At 32.4% G+C, this 19,412-nt stretch overlaps 1 protein-coding gene across 1 annotated transcript in view; it reads left to right on the top strand.

Annotated features, from left to right (window-relative positions):
* The first annotated feature begins 1,781 nt into the window (after positions 1-1,781).
* The window catches only part of LOC134706224 (corticotropin-releasing factor receptor 2-like), a 113,908-nt gene continuing 96,277 nt past the window's right edge, over positions 1,782-19,412 (top strand). Inside the window, exon 1 of the mRNA XM_063564968.1 lies at positions 1,782-1,909. The gene's annotated coding sequence lies outside the window, so the exon portion shown is untranslated. The remainder of the gene's footprint in view (positions 1,910-19,412) is intronic.

Below are 19,412 nucleotides of genomic sequence, written 5' to 3'. Positions count from 1 at the left end.
TATAAGAAGATTTAGTATGACTACCAATGAGACAACTCTCACATCCTCGACTTATAATTTTATTTCAATTTATATACAAGACGTTTTATTTTGATCTTACCTGTAACAAATGGTGACATGACTGTTAATTTCGTTATCACATTGAATTTAAGGAAACTCGTACAAATGCTTTTAATGAATATATTTTTTCTTTTTTTTTTTTGGTGCGTTTGTATGTAGGGGTGGGTGAGGGGGGTCCTTGATTGGTCTTGTGCATGTGGATATTCCTGATTGTGTGTAATACAACTGGGCATACATTTTTGCGGGTTTCATATTGAGTGCACTATAAACCACATATTGTACATATAGTTAGATATAGGAAGATGTGGTGTGAGTGCCAATGAGACAACTCTCCATCCAAATAACAATTTTAAAATTAAACCATTATAGGTTAAAGTACGGCCTTCAACACGGAGCCTTGGCTCACACCGAACAACAAGCTATAAAGGGCCCCAAAATTACTAGTGTTAAACCATTCAAACGGGAAAACCAACGGTCTAATCTATATAAACAAAACGAGAAACGAGAAACACGTATATATTACATAAACAAACGACAACTACTGTACATCAGATTCCTGACTTAGGACAGGTGCAAACATTTGCAGCGGGATTAAACGTTTTAATGGGCCCAAACCTTCTCCCTTTTTCTGAAACAATAGCATAACATCACAACATAGAAAAACATACGATAAAATATCAATTGGCAGACTTAACTCAGTCAGTATTTAAACCATGTTTGCACCTTTACCCTATATTTTCAATCACATGATTTGAATAAAATGCCCGGTATTTTCTTTATGTGATGAAAAATAAAATAAGAAAAATACTGAACTCTAAGGAAAGTTAAAGAAGAAAATCTCTAAACAATGGTAAAATCAAAAGCTCAAACACATCATAGTTGATTTTTGACCTATTAGTTAAAAACCATAATTTATTAGATATTCACTTATTTCTATAATAAAAAAAAAGATACGTATGTATAGATCGAGGAACCTTTGCTAGCCAAGGGTTACGATGAAACATAACCCTTGGCTAGCGAAGGTAAGATCGAGGACAATATATGAACTTATATATAAAATATATGTTTTATTAAATTTGAGAATAAAACTACAATCGTATTTGGATACACCGAAAATTATATTTATTGTAGGGAAAAATTTGTAATTTCAGTCTTGATGCATATTTCTAATAACCTAAACGTTTCAACATCTAACTAAAGAACAGTTTATCACTATCACTGAACTAGTATATATTTGTTTAGGGGCCAGCTGAAGGACGCCTCCGGGTGCGGGAATTTTTCGCTACATTGAAGACCTGTTGGTGACCTTCTGCTGTTGTGTGTTTTTTTATTTTGGTCGGGTTGTTGTCTCTTTGACACATTCCCCATTTCCATTCTCAATTTTAATGTCTAGCGTGTAGAACTGCTGAAGCAAAGTTTATTCAGAAGCAATGATGCTTTTTTAATACCTTTTTTTTTCTCTGTGATGCAGAAAAGCTAATTTTCTTTAATGTATAAATGCGACGTTTATTTATACATTTGTACGAACTTATCCAGGTAACAAATTCTTAATTGCCCCTGTTTTAACAGAAGCTTCATTAATACCCAACTAGCCATATCAAAATGTATACATACTTTGCCAAAAAGAAAATGAGACCGGAACAGCATTGTATCAATCAGCCGTAATCAGAGTCGCAAATTAGGTTAACAAGCTTTGTCAGTTTTAATCAAAACTGCTTCAGAACGTGAATGGGATATGAATTTTTATATAATTAAGACATCGCCAGACTGAATATTGAATTATATTTGGCTCTATCTATTTTTCATTTGTAGTCGGTGCGGATCGAACCTTAATTGTTTAATAATAAAGGTAAGTGGGAATATAATACTTAACGATTTATTGTGAAAATAAAATGTAAATGGCCAGTACCAAATTTATTTATAGAAAAGTTTAAATAACCATTCATGATAACAGTTATCTATTCCGTTTGTTTCAGATCAATAGATAGTTTTTTAAAGATTTGATATTTAATGTTTATCGCTTCTTCATGGCAAGGTATGTGAGTTATTAATTTCATATTTCGCATTATTTTAAATCCTCTATACGATTGAATTAACAAGAGTTGTATATGTCAAATATTAAACTATTAGTCATCAGTAATAAGAAAATTAAAATGAGAAATAATACAATTGAGTAAATGGTAATAAACTTTTATAACAGGGAGATAATATCATAATAAATTAATCAAATGTTTGACTTAAGTTCAACACAATTATACTGATTCATTTCATAAGCAGAATTTTATTTTCACTTTTTTAAGTTTACACTTTTTATCAACTTTCAGAATGCCCTTCAAAACCTTGTTATTGGTAATTGAATTATTGTTACGTTTGGTACCAATGCTTTTGTTGTTTGTGCTATGGGAAGAATAACAATCTTGAGATCTAGCGTTGCTGGAGTTAATTTTAGACGAAGTATATATACATAGGCAACCGTAAATCGCTATCAAAGTCAAAATCGATGAAGCAAAAACAAATCCCCGTAACAATCACATCAACTATAATATATTTGTTACATTCATAATATATTCCTTGTATTTTGGTTTACCCTGTCCTCTGTCTATTTCTAAGGCTCTATTTAAGTGAAGTTGAATACGAGAAGCCAACAATTTTCATGCACGTGTATCTTCTTATTCCGATTTATGTGTATATATGTTCGAATTTGTTATGACACCTCTGTCTGTAGGTCTGCGATATTTGAAAAACACTAAAATGTAACAAACAAACACGACAATGCCCCACACACAAAAATGAATTATAAGATAACAATTGCAGTTTCCCTGACTAATTACAGGACATTTTACGTAAAACTGGTTGGTTGAACCTTGCTTTGTGCTAAACCCCGCGCTTTTTTGGCAACGTTACATAGCGTTCACGTTAAACAAACAGTTTGGTAAAAATTGTTCATTAGAATCTTAGTTTTAAGATACTGAAGATCTTAGTGTGATCAATTACAAAATAATTTTGTTGATGTCTTTATCCAATTTTATGTTTTTCTTGTTTGACTTTTTATGTCAGCTGTGTTAATATGTCTCTGTGAATGTATATAGTTTGGGACGGTGGATTTCTCTGTGAATGTATATAGTTTGGGACGGTGGATTTCTCTGTGAATGTATATAGTTTGGGACGGTGGATTTGTATATAGTTTGGGACGGTGGATTTCTCTGTGAATGTATATAGTTTGGGACGGTGGATTTCTCTGTGAATGTATATAGTTTGGGACGGTGGATTTCTCTGTGAATGTATATAGTTTGGGACGGTGGATTTCTCTGTGAATGTATATAGTTTGGGACGGTGGATTTTAATTGTTGTCACGTTTATTTAGGTTTTGTCTTAATTTAATTTAAATATACAACTCTTTCTCTCTGTTTTACGGGGTCGATGCCACTGATTGTGGACGTTTCGTCGCCGAGGGTATCACAAGCCCAGTAGTCAACACTTCGGTGTTGACATGCATATCAATAATGTGGTCATTTCTATAAATTTCCTGTTTACAAAACTTTGATTTTTCGAAAAATTAAGGATTTTCTTATCCAAGGCATAAATTACCTTAGACGTATATGGCACAACCTTTAAAAGTGTTGAATCCTCAATGCTCTTCAATTTTGTACTTGTTTGGCTTTATAAATATTTTGATATGAGCGTCACTGATGAGTCTTATGTAGATGAAACGCGCGTCTGGCGTACTAAACTACAATACTGGTACCTTTGATAACTAATTAAAACATGCGCTAAAAGTCAGCAGACGTAGCAGTAAAGTCAGTAATACAACGCTTACAACTTATATATATGTCGCTTGCTCACCTAATTGGTTCGTTATAACAAACCTAAAATGTGTTACATATTTGTTTTTCGTTCATTTTGTTTTACATAAATAAGGCCGTTAGTTTCCTCGTTTGAATTGTTTTACATTATCTTATCGGGGCCTTTTATAGCTGACTATGCGGTATGGGCTTTGCTCATTGTTGAAGACCGTATGGTGACCTATAGTTGTTAATATTTGTGTCATTTTGGTCTTTTGTGGATAGTTGTCTCATTGGCAATCATACCACATCTTCTTTTTTATAGCCCTCAATGGAGATTCAGCTAGCAATATATGTAACCATGATTATACCACAGTTTACTTCAGTAATATTAATGCATGTACGGAGCAAGGAATATAAAAGTCGTATTTCATATGATTCAAGTAAATTTTCGATTATTCAATGATAAAACATATTTTTGTGTATATATCAAATGACTATTACCGGGTTAGTTTTGTATTCTGATAAATAGCAAGTGTTTTTTTCTTTCTATTTGTTTATATGTGGTAATGCGTATTAATATCTATCACGTTGTAGGTGTATCAATTCGTGGTTTCTTCTGATCAGTAAGAAAAATGAGAAAAGACATAATTTGTTTTCATTATATATAAATTGGTATGTGCCCCTATTGGGTGTAGTTAAAGGATTGGTAAATGAGCAACCACTTCAGGAATTATTGATTTGTAATTATATTCAGTTTGTAGAAACACAAGTGTGTTGTTTTATAAGTCATCTGGTATCTATGATGAGTTTATTATCAGACTTTGTATCTCTTTTTGTTATAACAGTTTGTGTCTTTTTCATGTAAATTTAGTAGTCATAACTTTAGACCTTCAGCTATTTCTATGAAAGACTTAAGTGACATTGGTCTGATTTGTCAGAAAGTCGTCTTAATATTGGTTTTTTGGTATCTCTCGATCTCATAATTACCTTGGGTATTTGGTTTTTGGATTTGAGTGTCACTGATGATTCTTATTTAGAGGAGATGTGAGTCTGGCCTACTACCAAGCCTTGTGTCTTTGTTGAATTTTAATTTTTACTTATTTTATTAAGTCTTTCCACTTTTCTGTGGAAAGACTTATTGTTTTTGTTCTGATTATTATTATTATTTTTTTTTTTTTTTTCTTCCGCCAAATTTTGTTCTTGCGCAAAATGTTTGTTTCGCAATATGTCGCTTAGATATTTCTCATATGGTATCGTATAGTTTATGCGCTTTTAAATTTCACCCTGCTAAGCCTAACCATTTTCTATGTAAGAGTCATTTCCCTTTTCACTGTTTACCCTCTGTGTGCATCTCCTTCGTAACAAAACAAGATAGCGACAAAATTCTTTTTACAAATTGTTCGTTACATCCTCAGTAATTTTTGGCGTATTTGGATCGAAGCGATTCGATGAAATTTTATAGGAGTTATCTACCTTTACAGAATAAATTTGTCGGTATGTTTTTTTAACTCATAAACCGTTGACCGTATAACCCTGGAATGTTTTTATTTGAGTCCCCTGGGTCCTAACTTAGAAAATGAGGTCAAGGTCAAAGGTCAAGGTCAAATTCTCAATTGTGACTTTTACTTGTTTTTGCATTTTCTCCCTCACTTTGAGAGATACATATAAAAGAACAAGTGAAAAATGTCTGCTTAATAGTAATGAAGATATGCTACATTTAGTCTTATACAATTAAATTGCATTTTATAGGAGTTGTTGCCCCTGAAATGTCTTGATATGAGGTTATTTGATTATAACTTCAAGTAAGTTCATTATAAAGACATTTGACCTTAAACAAAAGGTTAAGTGACAAATGACCTTGAAAAATGGCTACCGGAAGTGACCTTGAGAAAACCGGAAGTAGCTTTTTTTGCAGTTTTTTTCACAAAAAAGTACTCAGAATCCATATATTTTAACATATAGATACATAAACTGATTACTGAAGACTAAAAATGACTTCCAACAAACCGGAAGTGCCCAATTATCTACCATTTTACATGCAAAAGTATATAGAAACTATATATATTTGGAATCAGTGTGAAAGAAGCTATCATATGAGACCGGAAGTAGCATATTATCTAAACCATTATTTATCTCATCAGTATAAAGAAACTATCTTCTTATCCAAATTTCTTTGTTGTGGAAAGACTTTCAATTGTTCTCTGAACAATTGGTTTTTAATTTTATTTGGCATTAGTACTTACATGTGAATTGATTAAAAAGAAAAAAAAACACATCTTCAAGCAATACATATGTCCTATAAAACTTATTGACCTGTTATTAGTGTTTTCACGCTTGACATACATTTTGAAGTCTAAATATTCATATTAATGTGTGAGAGTGTGTAAGTTCTGAATCCTTATAGTTGTATCATAACGCAATTGTTGAAACTTTTGTGAAAACAATCGACGCCTCTCCAATTGCTATCAAATGACCGAATTTGGTCGCCTTCAGGAATAATCTGAAATCGACTCTATCAACAGTACATTTGCCCATCATTACAAATCTATATAGTTAATATAGATGTCGAAATCACCCTTTTAATTCCAAAATGATAGTGTACATCCCTTTCAAATCATGTCTATAGCGAGAAATTCAATCTGCTATTTTGGGTTACATTTTTTGTAACAGAGCTAATACAGATATTTTTGAACATTTGACCATTTGAAATATAAAAATAGGTAACACTCGTGCATGTTCAAACTTAACTGACTTCGTTTACAGTGATTAACATCAAACAATTGTCCCAACAGACACAAGTTATGTTCATCAATACGTCTTTTTTATGATTTTTAAGTTACCGAGTGTGTGCTTTTACTGATAGTATCAATTTTACAGAGTCTAAATTTGCATACATAGAAGGAGACGCTAATCACAGTTGTTTTAACCGTGATTTGTATTTTTGCGAAGTATTTATAAGAGTTCAACATTGGTAAGTAATGTCGCCTAAAAATTTATCCATTTGCCAAGCTCTAGAAATCTGAAAATAAATTTTATACAGGCTTTCGACGATATACCAGTACAACTAAATAACCTTAATGAAAATATGTAAAAAGTAAAATCACAAAAATACTGAGCTCCGAGGGAAATTAAAATAGTAAAGTCCGTAATCAAAAAGGCTAAATCAAAAGCTCCAACTGATACAACTGGCATATTTCTGACTTTGAACCGATTTTTGTTGTTGTAGAAAATGGTGGATTAAACCTTTTTTTAAAGCTAGATAAACATCTCACTTATATAACAGTTGCATAAAATTCCATTATATTGGCAATGATGTGTGAACAAAACAAACAGACATAATAGGTAAAAATTGCAAAAATAGGGTTACAGCAGTCAACAGTGTGTTATTTTCTTAACTACTATAAAAAAAAAAATATTTTAAAAAGAAGCACAGCATTGCATATAGATCAAGCATTTTAGCAAAAATTAAAGACAAGAATACACAATTTTATCATAGTTCAATAACACAATGACGAGAAGTATAAGTACAGAGGCACGTCATATTATTAATATCAAAGAAACATAAAAAGGTATATAGACAAAGCACATTATCAAAAATAAAAGACAAGAATACAAAAAAGTTTTACAATAGTAAAACGGGATGTTTAAGTACATAACCACGTAATATGTATACAAAAAAATAACAACAGGCATATAGACAAAGCAACTTAACTTAGCCACTCAATATATGTTAGACTAACAACATGTAAATAAACTTATCATATATACCAGAATTACAATTTTGTACGTCACACATTTATAGAAGTGTTTAAAGTATAACTTTAATGTTGTGGACTATTCCGTTTTCAAATCGTTTTCTCAGCATCATAAAAAGCAGACCGCATCTTATTTATTTTATTTTCACTTATATACTTCGTGTATTGTCTTCTTCTTATCCTGGATATGTATTATGCCACATTATAGCTACAGATTAGACCAGATTTGAATCTGAAAATTAGATTGTATGTCCCTGAAATAATTGCTAAGCATTAAAAACCTTTGGTTCCAAAAGATGTTAAATGTTATAGATGTAAAATATGTCAAAATTAATTAGAGAGGTGAGAGTAAACATCAGACAGACAAATAAAACTTCTATCCAGCAACACTCGTTAACCTAAATACATGTAGTAGCTGTAACAGTTATATGTCTATATTGAAGTTTAGACAATAAAACCTATATTTTTAGTTTTCCTTGTAGTTGTTTGCTCATTATGTTGTCCATCATTCTTTGATTCATGATTGTCATTGCTCCTTTGGTATTTTCGTTTTTTCTTTACATAATAAAGTTTATATTTCCATTTTCACATGATAACTACAATAACAATGACCGTTTTGGATCTTCAGTTGTATATCATTTTAATCATCACTAAGCCAGAAGGTATGTTCTTTATAGTTTACCCAAACGAACTGTTTACGAAGTAAGAATTTTCATTCGGTTATCTGCCTGTATATGTCAGACTAAATTCATATCTTTATATGACGTATTGAATGAACATCTTTAATTCAATTAGAAAGTTGATGAAAAAATGGAATGTCAAAGAACGTCGCGTTCTTTTTCTATACAAACTAAATCGGAAAGTACCAAGTCCTTGTTGATAATTATTTCGTATCAACTTCACAAATAATACACGATGGTCTTGGAGTATAGATTCTAGGTATGACGTTGTTTATTCACTAAACAACGTGTTGTAGTATTGTTTTATTTGTCTTTGAATATTATATTTTTACTGTTTGGTCTGTTTTGGTGGTATCCATTTGGCGTGGCTCGGTACTTGTCCATCCCGTAATTTGATTATTATGTTATGGTATTTTTGTTTCTTGTTATTTTCAGTTTTGCTATTGGACTCTTTCTATATGCGATTTTAATACAAGTGCGGTGTTTGACTAATTATAAAACCAGGTGTAATCCACTATTTTCAAGATAGGAGAATTTTTGTGTCGGGTCAGGATTGTGACAGTTGTTGTCGATTCGTTTTGTGTGTCTTAGCTTTTAATTTTCCCGTTCACTTACAATACTCTCCGTTTGGAGTTTTTCTTGGAGTTTAGTTGGTTTTGTTGTTTTGCTTTTTACGTGATAAAACATACGGAATTATGTTCGTCATTTACCTTTATATGGTACGAACTGTTGCCTACCGTATAAGACTATTTACCGGGTTTGTTATAAAATGAGCAACTCGACTGGTGCCACATGTGGGACAGGATTTGTGTACCCTTCTGGAGCACATGCGATCACAAACAGGTTTTTCGTGGGGTTCGTGTTGCTTAGTCTTTATTTTTCTTTGTTGTGTCTCTTGAACTATTATTTGTCTGTCTTTTTTATTTTTAGCCATGGCGTTTTCAGTTTATTTTCGATCTATAAGGTCTGGTATCTTTCGTCCCTTTTTTCGACTGTTAGAAACTTTATTGCAGCGAGTTTAATTATGTGCGCTCGTCGGATTTTTTTTGTGGCTGAACTACTGACGTGTTATCTACATATCGTTATATCATGAAAAGGGCAAATCTGAAACTATTTTTCCCATCACTTTGCGTCCGTCGTCCGTCGTCGTTAACTTTTACAAAAATCAAACAACTGTGCCAAATTTAACCAAACTTGGCCACAATCATCATTGGTGTATCTAGTTTAAAAAATGTGTCTGGTGACCATGCCAACCAACCAAGATGGCCACCCTGGCTTAAAATAGAACATAGGGTAAAATGCAGATTTTGGCTTATAACTTAAAACCCAAAGCATTTAGAGCAAATCTGACAGGAAGTAAAATTATTTATCAGGTAAAGATCTATCTGCCCTAGAAATTTCAGATGAACCGGATAATTAGATGTTAGGTTGCTGCCCTGAATTGGTAATTTTAAGGAAATTTTGCTGTTTTTCGTTATTATCTTTAATATTATTATAGATAGGAAAGACTGTTAACAGTAATAATGTTCAGCAAAGTAAGACCTAATAATAAGTCAACATGACCAAAATGGGCAATTGACCCCCTAAGGAGTTATTGTCCTTCATAGTCAATATTTAACAATTTTCATAAAATTTGTAGATTTTCACAAACATTTTCAACTGATACTACTGGGCCAAGTTCACTATAGATAGAGATAATTGTAAGCAGCAAGAATGTTTAGTAAGATCTACAAATACATCACCATCACCAAAACACTGTTGTCGTGAATCAATCTGCTCACTTGTTTAATATTCACATAGACCAAGGTGAGCGACACAGGCTCTGTAGAACCCCTAGTTTATAAATATTAAATTTTGAAAGTGTGAAACACCACAAGAAACATAAATTGATAACAGAAGGTGAATTATGACCGAATGTAATTTTTAATAAAGAAGTTTGAACGGGGTGAGAGAAAAAAGTGTATTATCTCATTATAGTTAAATAGTTGCTCCCTTAAGGTATTAATACAATCTCATTATGGCTTCAGCATATTTTTGCATTGATTGTAATAAAACAATATTATTTCATTAACTCTTTGTTCTTTTAGATCGCCCTGGTTTCATCTTACCCGAATAATTCACCCCCCCCCCTTGATCGACTCTCACATTAAAGGTAGCCATCATCGCGGATTATAACGACTGCATTATTCGGATTAGGTTTCCCTGCATTATTTGTGAGGCATACTGACACAATTATCCTCAATCAAAACTCGAAGACAACCAGCTTTACAAAAGTTTAGTAGTAATTGCATTGTAGACTTTACTACAAAATAATTTTCTTCGCCATTAGATCAATCTTCCAGTCGTCTGCCCTTACCGTTGATAATGAAACTATTTAATTTTACAAACACTAAACGTAATCAATATAGGCCATTACTTTTTTGTGCGTAAAAACTGATCACCACATTGAATGCTGAAGTTTTTACAAATTTGCATATGCTAAAATCAGTTCTGAGATTGAAGTTTTTAGATGTATTTAGAAAATCCTATTAGAATTTTATGTCACCAATGTTATTTAGCTTGGTTCTTGATTTGATTGTCTCTGATAAGTCTTTTAACATGAAATGCTCGTCTAATCAGCAGCCTTTTTTTTGTAAATTGAAAATTATGAAGTTTACGACTATTTTGTTAGTTTCACCGACTTTAAATAGCATGAATATGTACTGATCTCAACAAAAAAACATAGACATAGAAATCAAAAGAAGGGAAATATATGCATCTGACATAATTCCTTTCAATGTTGACACATTAGTAATTTTTTTGGGGAGTGATATTTGTTCAGATTAAAATTGTTTTTTTTTTCTCGATATTTTGCTTCTTCCATGTTAGTGAACATATTTTTGTTTACTTTTATATTCTTTCATATCGACTTATTAAGTTCTTTTTGTTATATCATGTGAACTATTGTTTGTCTGTTTGTATTTTTTCATTTTTAGCCATGGCGTTGTCAGTTTATTTTCGATTTATAGTTTGACTGTCCCTTTTGTATCTTTCGTCCCTTTTTTGCGAGTGCTTATATCTATTATTACATTGTTTTGAAAGTTGTCTTTTGTTTTCACATACACATTAATCTTCTACACCACAAATAACAGAATATCATACATTTGTTGGTCAGCATACATTTATTTCAAATTAAAACCAAGAGAAATAATTCTTAAAAATAAATAAATAATTCATTTGATGATTAATATGACGAATCAGTGAGGAATGAAATATAAAACATTTTATTTTCCCTTAATAGCATGCACGGTGTTATCGATTACTTGTTCGCTCTAAAGATAAAAAAGACATTTTGCTCTCTTCAAGCCTTAATATTGCTTATCAGACCGATTGCTTGTAACAAAAACAAATTTATTTCATTTGCTTTTGTAGAAGGCATGGGTTTCCCTTCACCCGAATAATTCAGGCCTCTCCCACTTTCGTAAGGTAGCCATCATCGCGGATTATAACGACTGCATTATTCGGATCAGGTTTCCCTGTAATATTTGTGAGGCATACTGACACAATTATCCTCGATCAAAACTCAGAAACGACCAGCTTTGCAAAAGTCTTGCAGTAATTGCATTGTAGACTTTACTACAAAATAATTATCTTCGCCATTACATCAATCTTCCAGTTGTCTGCCCTTACCGTTGATATTGAAGCAATCTAATATTACAATCACTAATGTAATCAATTAAGGCTATACTGAGTTTTAGTAAAACTTATTTTATGCGTTAAAGTTGACCATGGCATTATCTGTTTGAGGTTTTAACATTTTGTGTTTTTAAATCAAATGTATGAACTTGATGTCTTTAACTGTATTTGACAAAACCTTTTATAATTGTATAAAATCAATGGTTTTCAACTTCGTGCCTGTTTTGAGTCTCACTATTGAGTCTTAAAGAGATGATATGTACGTCTGGTTTACATTATTATAAGCATGGTATCTATATTGAGTCTTTTTCGTCAGTAAAGAGTTTTCTGTGGCGTCACTGATGATTTTTATGTAGATGAAATGCGCATAAAGCGTATAAAATTTTAAGCCTGGTATCTTTGAAAACTATTAGTATGTCGAAATGTATTTTTGTATTGTTTGATTGTGTATTATTCTGTGCTAAATGATCTTGTATTCATGTGTACTGTAGTCCTGTAATGTCATTTTAGTGTTATATTCAACATTGCCATAAAAACGCGAGGTTTGGCTAGCCACACAACCAGGTTAACCATTTTTCGTAAAATGTCCTGTACCAAGTAAAACAAAAATGGCAGTTGTTATCTTATAGATTTGTTTTTGTGTGTTACGTCGTCGTTTGTATTTTTTTGGTCGCACTTGAGTGTTTCAGTTATATGAATCCTTCGGTTTTAGTTTCTAACCCAGATTTGTTTTCTGTCAATCGATTTACGACTTACGAATTTCGGTATACTACTGTTTCCTTTATATTTTTGTAGGACCGACTTATTTTGACATACCATAAACATTTACTGTTATCAAAAATTTAAAAATAGAAAAAGAATTGAAAGAAACAAAAAGATGGAACTATATGCTTCTTACATATTTCGTTAGAATATATGATATTTGTTTTGATCGGAATGTTAGATTTAGTAGTAAAATGTGCTTCTTCACGGTCGATTCGCATAATTTATGGGTATTTATATAAACGTTCATGTCCATGCATACAAGGGGTTCTACTATTCTTAAAAAAAAATGGTTCTGATAAACATTAACCTTCTATGTTACAAATAACATAATATCTCACATTTGTTGATCAGCATACATTTATTTCAAATTAAACCAAAGAGAAATCATTCTTAAAAAATAAATAAAAAATTTCATTTGATGATTAATGTGACGAATCAGTGATGAATGAAATATAAAACATTTTATTTCTCTTAGTAGCATGCACGCTGTTATCGATTACTTGTTCGCTCTAAAAATAAAAAAGACATTTTTCTCCTATAAAAATAAATTTCCTCGCTTGTTTGTCCTTACAGTAATGTAATTGATGCATAACACTTACAAAGCCTCGTTTTAATTACAGTTAATCAGTAAATTGAAAGTCTAATTCATGGACTTATCTCCTAAGGCACAATCCCAAAACGATTTTATTTTGTTTTATACATCGTGTATATTCCGCCTGTTTTGGAGATGAACAGCCATTGGCAGTCTCTGCAATGATATTTCTATGTTTTGTCGGTGAAGTTGATTGGGACTGTGATTTACATAAGCGTTTAAATAGTTCAATGTACAACGTTAATTTATTGTGCAGTTCTTCCATCCAAAGGGATAATTGTCTTTCTGAATCTTGTTAATTTTTTTATATACATAAGGCTGTTAGGTTTCACGCTTGAATTGTTTTACATTGTCATATTGGGGCCTTTTATCGCTGACTATGCGGTATGGGCTTTGCTCATTATTGAAGGCCGTACGCTGACCTATAGTTGTTAATGTCTGTGTCATTTTGGTCTCTTGTGGACAGTTGTCTCATTGGCAATCATACCACATATTCTTTTTTATATTTACCATTAACTCTTGGACATGAAAGTATGTTTTCTTCAAAATAATGATCATGCAGAATACACAGATCAAGATTTAGATTGTATAATCCTTTTTGACTATTCATATTAAAATAGAGTAGTGTTTTTCTATTATTGCATAGTCAGAAACATTTGCATCGATAGTAATACACAACATTTTGCATATTTTGAACGTCCCTGTGGTATCTTTCGCCACTTTCTTGCATAAAAAAGTCGCAAAGAATAGCAAGGAAAAGCAATAATCAGGCCGATGACAAAACTTATCGGTGCTACATTCTGATTAGAAAACCTGTAGGGATGGAACTCTCCAAAACGATGATAGCTTTTAATACTTTGTTGCAAGTTGTTGAACAATTGACCTATTTTATCTCGCCTCCGTACATATTCCCGGTTGTCTATGACATATTTTATTGTTCCGTTGATACATTAGTTTTTGTTATAAATGTCAACAAGTGTTTTAAACAATTGATTGTCAATGATGTAAGCTGCATAGCATGTGAACAAGATTATCGTAATGGAAAGATAAGAAAATAAAAGATCAAAATTCGGTCATTTGCAATTTATGATGACAAAATCATTTTCCGTTATCTTTTAATTACAGGATGTGTTGAGAAATTTTACGGTCTCCTTGGTGATTACAGACGATTCATTTTACGATTTAATATGAAATAATAACCAATTGTTCTAAGAAAGCAGGAAAAGAGTTTTTTTTTATGGTTTCAATGAAAACACAACTTATTATATTTCAGGTATCTTACTTTAGATGAATTTGGCTTTTCAGTTTTCAGTTGGTTTATATGCTCTCATTTGGCCTCCAGCTTATGTGGTTGTTAAATTTTATAGATGTTTTTTGTGTTTCTTTGTTAATTATTATGCCCCACCTACGAAAGTTATGTTTTCTGGTATGTGCGCCCGTTCGTTCGCTGTACCGTCCGCCGTTTGTCCGTCTGTTCCGCCATAGGTTAAAGTTTTTGGTCAACGTAGTTTTTTATGAAGCTGAAGTCCAATCCAATTGAAACCTAGTACATAGGTTCCTTGTGATATGATCTTTCAAATTTTAAAGCCAAATTAGACTTTTGACCCCAATTTTCGGTCCACTGAACATAGGTAATGAAAGTGCGAGTTTCAGGATAAAGTTTTTGGTCGAGGTAGTTTTTGATGAAGTGGAAGTCCAATCAATTTGAGACTTAGTACACATGCTCCCTATTATATGATCTTTCTAATTTTAATGCCAAATAAGATTTTTTACCCAAGTTTACGGTCCATTGAACATGGAAGATGATAGTGCGAGTGGGGCATCCGTGTACTTTGGACACATTCTTGTTTGTCTGTTTTTAAAGTGCGAGGTTTGGCATGCCTTAAAACCAGGTTCAACCCACCACTTTTATTCCCCTTTAAAAGTGTCCTGTACCAAGTCAGGAAGATGGTCATTGTTATAATATTGTTCGTTTCTGTGTGTGTGTTGCATTTTAACGTTGAGTCGTTTCTGTTTTCTCTTAATTTTGAGATAAGACGTGGCACGGTACTTGTCTATCCCATATTTATGTATTTGGTTTTGATGTTATATTTGTTATTCTCGTGGTGTATTGTCTGTTGCTTGGTCCGTTTCTGTGTGCTGTTGTGTTTCGTTGTTGTGTCGTTGTTCTCCTCTTATATTTAATACGTTTCCCTCGGTTTTGGTTTGTTGCCCCGATTTAGTTTTTTGTCCATGGATTTATGAGTTTTGAACAGCGGTATACTACTGTTGCCTTTATTTGTTCTAATTGAGATAATGACACAGTGATGAATTCTGTATCCCTATTTTGTCAATTTAACCTATTTTGTCTGTTCTTTTTGTTTACGCATCGTTTGTAACTTGATGCGACTGTCATACAAGTTGGAAATTTAGCGCCAGGTTCAATTCGCCATTTTCTATATTTGTAAATGCTTGTACCAAGTCAGGAATATGACTGTTGTTGTCCATTTGTTTGATGTGTTTTATCATTTGATTTAGGTCTTTCCGTTTTGAATTTTCCTTGAAATTAATTATTTTGTGATTTTACTCTTAACCTGCTAAGAGAAATTTCAGAACTTTCACGAAAATCAGCATCAGCATTTTTAGTCTAATATATATTCTTTATTGCCTCCTGGGGGAGAGTGAAAATAATGAACATGATAAACACAAAAATTAAACAATTGAACAAAATAAGCAATTAAATTAAATCAGAAAATGTCATGATCAGTTGCAGTGGGTAAAATTGTCAGTAACGGATATTACAGTTGTATTAATCTTGCAGTAAGGCTCACAGAGTTTTCCGTAAAAGTCATATAACATAATGTAGAGTCAACAATCGTTTAAAGGGGAGAAATAGCTGGAGATAACAAGCATTGTGAGAGTATTGTATGCCAATACATTGTCCCCTACAGGTTAAGATTTAATTGTACTGGAACAAAATGCTAACTTTATATATTTCAACTTGTCATGATAAAGCTATATAACAAATATCAAGTCAATAACTTCAAGTATGACGAAAAAAAAATTGTGAAAAACTTTAATTTTCTAAATCCAAGGACCTGTCACAACTCTTCACAAAATCTTTAGCCCCAAATTGGCAAACAAAACTTGATCTGTAACATGTCATATTAAAACGTTATACCAAATATCAAATAAATATCTTCAACCATTACGAAAAAATGTGCGGAAAACTGATTATTTTGTATTTTATAAACTGTGATTTTTCTAATATCAAAAAAGAAGATGTGGTACGATTGTCAATGAGACAAATCACAACAAAAGACCAAAATAACACAGAAATTAACAACTATAGGTCACTGTACTGCCTTCAACAATGAGCAAAACCCATACCGCATAGTCAGTATAATTGACAATAATGAACAAGTGGTTTCTGTGACAGAGCATTTACGGATCAAATCATAATATTTACTGTGATGTTAGCTATAGAGCCTATTTACTCAAATACGATCTATGCAAACTCATTGATGTTTTTTTATTAAAGAGTTTCAACATAAATCCTTATTCCTTAAGGTTATCGATTAAAGATTAAAAAAAAACTTTGAATATTATGGGTACTTACAAACCAAAATATCAAATAATTTTATTTCCGTCCGAATTATATAATCTTTTGCATGAATATGCTCCTACAAAAACATCACAAGATCCTTATAATTGTCTTATCGGGGCCTTTTATAGCTGACTATATGCGGTATGGGCTTTGCTCATTGCTGAAGGCCGTACGGTGACCTATAATTGTTAATGTTTGTGTCATTTTGGTCTTTTGTGGATAGTTGTCTCATTGGCAATCATACCATATCTTCTTTTTTATATAAAGTCTTTAAATATGTTGTATTTCCTAGAAACCTCTTTAGAAATAAGATACAAGGCCAAAATAAAAAAAAATAATAAGAGCTGTTTTTTTTTAATATATTTGTTTTTTAATTTTGGTGATTTTTTAGTTTAAACACGATATGTTTTGTTAAGGTGAAGGCAGAAATATAATAAAACAATAAAGATTAGTGTTCTAGTGAAACCGATAGAAAAGGGGTGTGCCTTTATCTAAATTGTCGTGAATAAAATAATATTAGATCGATAAAACATCAATACCAGTGAATTCATTGATTTGTCTGCTTAACTAGCCAACTCCATCAATTATTTACCCTAATAACTCCTTAGTTCCCACGATAAAACAACTCAATTGCTTTTTTGAGACAAAGTGCATCTTTACGTCTTGATTAGCTTATTTTTGCCGACCTATAATTACAATGTGCTCTACAGAGGACAACATTTGAATACACAGACATGACTTTCTGTATTATCAGATTCTATTAGATTAATGTTACCTAATAGTCCTAATGAGTAGAGTTGATTAAGCTGACCGCTATGATTTGGTCATTTCTTCCTGGTAATACTTGAAACAGAAGGATTCTCATTTTACATACGGTCATATAACTAATAAACAAGTAACGTTGTGCATGAAAATATAAAAACAAGGAGATATAGTATGATAACCAATTACCGAACTATCCACTAGAGACGAGAAAACAAGGAAGTAAACACCTAATGGACACCTTACGGATCTTACCAATAACCCAAACCCTGTAATGTACTGGAGGGCACCGTATGGCCTTTACCAATAATCAAAACGCATACCGTAAAGTAAGCCCTAAAGGGCCCGTCATAACAAAACGAAAACAAAATTAAAAGAAAAGATCAAAGGTCTGAATATGATAAAACAAAGAACTAATAATCCAAATTGCCAGAGACGATCATTGAATTACTGAGTAATCAAAATTGAACTAAACGTGAGCTGAAAGTTTTTCATACTACTAAAAAAACTTTTCATTGAAAAATAAACTGTTCTCTGGTTAAACATTTGTCGCCATCATTTGGCCATTTGACGGTGGCAAAAAAAGTTTTACTGGCAACGCGTATCGGTAACATCAAATAGATATTTTCGATCGTCAAATCAAAAATGGCGACAAGTGTTCAACTACAGTACTGCGATAACTATTCTAATATATAACACAGAAGAACGTTAGAGCGCTTGTCTAAATGTATAGATTTAAGATAAACGAAATCCTCCGTAATTTTAGCTTTGGTCTCAAATATTTGGTTTTGATTGTCAGGATGAAGATAGCTCCGACTGATGAACTGTAGGTTCCCTGGGGTATTATGACTCTTAGTGGTCAGTGATAGCTCCACCTGAATGACAGTAGGTTCCTTAGGGTGCTCCACCTGATGGACTGTAATTTCCCTAGGGTATCATGATCTTAGTGGTCAGGGATAGCTCCACTTGATGGACTGTAAGTTCCCTAGAGTATCATGATCTTAGTGGTCAGCGAAAGCTCCACCTGATGGACTGTAAGTTACCTAGGGTATCATGATCTTAGTGGTCAGTGAAAGCTCCACCTGATGGACTGTTAGTTACCTAAAGTATCATGATCTTAGTGGTTAGTGCTTCGATACTGGTGTTTATACATCCTGGGCTATACAACTTTATAAAGTGTTAATTTTATCTTGATTCCGAGCCATCTGTTTACATTTATACATTCTGAATGCGAATGAATGTTTTGAGAATTCACTGAATTAAATGTTTGACTACTCAATATTGTTTTCAATAACATAGGGACGAAAGATACCAAAGGGACAGTTAAACTCATAAATTTACATATTGCTCTGTTTGGAAAGAGAATAAAAACCTGTAAGAAGTCCATTGAACATATCAATTAGAAAGCACAAAAATCAAACAATTTCAGAAATAAGTTGCTGTACGACATAATAGCATCACTGGTGAATCTTGTGTTGACAAAATGCACTTCTGGCATATTGAAATTTTAAACTTGTTGCCTTTTTTTAGCTATTATTCGTGTCTTTCTTTGTCAATTGTGTTCTCCTATTTATTCATATTGTAGTCCTGTAATGTTGTGTTGTCGTTTTAATGATATATTGCACATGGCCATACAAGAGAGAGGTTTGGCATGCCACGAAACCAGGTTCAACCCACCATATTTTTCTGTTGAAAAATGTCCTGTACCAAGTCAGGAATATGGCCATTGTTATATTATAGTTCGTTTCTGTG

This window comes from Mytilus trossulus, chromosome 2 (genome assembly GCF_036588685.1).
Source record: "Mytilus trossulus isolate FHL-02 chromosome 2, PNRI_Mtr1.1.1.hap1, whole genome shotgun sequence".
Taxonomy (NCBI): Eukaryota; Metazoa; Mollusca; class Bivalvia; order Mytilida; family Mytilidae; genus Mytilus; species Mytilus trossulus.
The sequence above is the reverse complement of the archived record's forward strand: the minus strand, read 5'-3'. Positions and strand labels throughout refer to the sequence as shown.